We start from the raw sequence: 2212 nt of genomic DNA, 5'->3' as shown, positions 1-2212 counted from the left end.
ATTATAAATAAATAAAGAAGTATAGGTTAGCCACTCGTGTTATTTTTTTTTTATTTAATTAATCTTAGGGTTTGTTAGAATATATAATATATCTGTGAAAGCATCTCATTCTCTAGGTTTAAGTAGTTGCATCATAATATTGTCTGGCTGTTTTATATCTGTTGAGTGCACCGAGCTGTGGACGTTTTAATTATAAATTTAGATTTAACAAAATGAGTAAAAATGATTCGGAATCTTAATCTGAAGAGGAAGTGCCAAAGAAAAAAAGAAAACAATACAAGCAGAAATTTCGGGAAGAATGGTTAGTAAAAGCTGAATTATTAAGAAAAGATAAAAAAGATGAATGCATTCCAGTATGTAATACGTGCAATAACAAGAAATTGTCTGCTGAAATAAGCGCCCTTGTAAGACACAAAGAAACAGTTTCGCATATCAATAATGCAAAAGTTTAATTGTTCCTCCTCAAAAACAACACAGCAGGCAATCGTTAGTGCATTTCAAAGCAGTCAAACACCGACTGAAAAAGATCTGAGCAAAATTTAAACCCTTAAACTAGCTGCTTTCGTCGCTGAACACAAAATATCCTCAAACACTATGAACCATCTTACAGATTTATTACCACAATTATACCCTGACTCTAAAATAGCTAAATGTAAAAACTAAAACGAACAAAAGTACAAGCAGTAATAAACAATTATATAGGAGCAATCGAAAAGCAAAGTTTAATTAAAGATTTGAAAGTCCGAAAGTTCTCAATACTGATGTCATCAAAACTGTAGTCATTGTTTTGAGGTATTTTGATACAGAACAGGTTCCAGCAATGAGTCGCTTCTGGGATCATTCAGCAAATGCTAAAGAAAATATTCTCTTTAGTCATTGAGTCCTTCCAAAAGCATTGCATTCCTTTGAAAAATATTATCAGTTTTGGTTCTGACGGTGCCATTACAATGATGGGATGTCGTAATTCCGTTTCTAGTCCATTCTGACACCTTTGTCCAGGCATCACCATATTGAAGTGCATTTGTCATTCGTTACACCTTTGTGCCGATGCTACTAAAGAACTTCCATACAATTGTGAGAAGCTGGCATGAAATACTTATAATTATTTCAAAAGCAGCAGCAAAAGGCAAAGTGAATTCGTGGAATTTCAAATATTTGTTGAGGTAGATGTACATCGAATTTTAAGGCTGTCACAAACACGCGGGTTGTCACTAAATGCTGTGGTTCATAGAATATTACAGCAGAGGGATGCATTGCGTCTCTTTTTTGATACGAAATGGCTCTCAGATGCAGAATGTAATATCCATGCCCATCTGAACGACAACGTTACAAAAGCCTTTTTTTTATTTTATGGGATGGATGCTGTCTAAATTCACAATAGTTAATAAATACTTTCAAAGTGAATCGGTTGTTATCACAAAATTAAATCCAAAGATGACAGCTTTATATAAAGTTATTAGCTCTCATTTTTCCTGCCAGCTATATAAATTTTACAGATATAGAAATAATTGATCCAACTCAAGAAGTACATAACATAGATTTAAGGGACAATTATCTGGAACGTAAAGCTGCAAAAACATAAGAGCTGGTTGAAGAAAATCGAAAGTAATTTTTCAGACAAAATCGTAAAAAAAATATTGTTGCAGCGTGCAGTACTATCCGTAAAAGATATTCAATAACTGACTCCATTATGACAGCGATTTCAAATTTAGATAGACTAGACCAGAGAGTCTACCTTCAGAAACACAAATTTCAGGATCTTCAAATTTCAGTCTTGCACCTATGTTTCCGATATTCCCCAGATTGATTCCAAAGACATAAAATGAACAGCAAGGATTTGATGGTGCAGGTAACAGGTACACTTGCCAAATGATTTAGATGCAAGTCCACCTGACAAATTTTGGCAGCAAGTATCCCAAATAGGCAACGAAGACACAAAGTTTTTATGAGATTGCCCTCATTTATGCTTGCAATTTTGTCATTGCCACATTCAAATGCAGAATGCGAGCAAATATTTAGCAAAGTAAACGGTATAAAAACTAAAAAAAGGAACAAATTAATAACAAGGTCTATAAGAGGAAATCTCTTAACTTAACAGTCCATCAAAATGCACGGCCAAAACTGCCTTAATTTCAAGCCAGGTGACGAAATGTTAAAAAGATTAATTCAGACTATTGACAACAATGAGAATGAGGAAATGATATTATCAGAT

General features: G+C 33.7%; 1 pseudogene; it reads left to right on the top strand.

Annotated features, from left to right (window-relative positions):
• The first annotated feature begins 438 nt into the window (after window positions 1-438).
• Window positions 439-1582, top strand: LOC125075467 (annotated as a pseudogene).
• Window positions 1583-2212: the final 630 nt, after the last annotated feature.

The sequence above is a fragment of the Vanessa atalanta genome, chromosome W (assembly GCF_905147765.1).
Source record: "Vanessa atalanta chromosome W, ilVanAtal1.2, whole genome shotgun sequence".
In the NCBI taxonomy this organism is placed as follows: domain Eukaryota; kingdom Metazoa; phylum Arthropoda; class Insecta; order Lepidoptera; family Nymphalidae; genus Vanessa; species Vanessa atalanta.
Note: the sequence above shows the minus strand (reverse complement) of the source record. Positions and strands in the feature narration are given on the sequence as shown.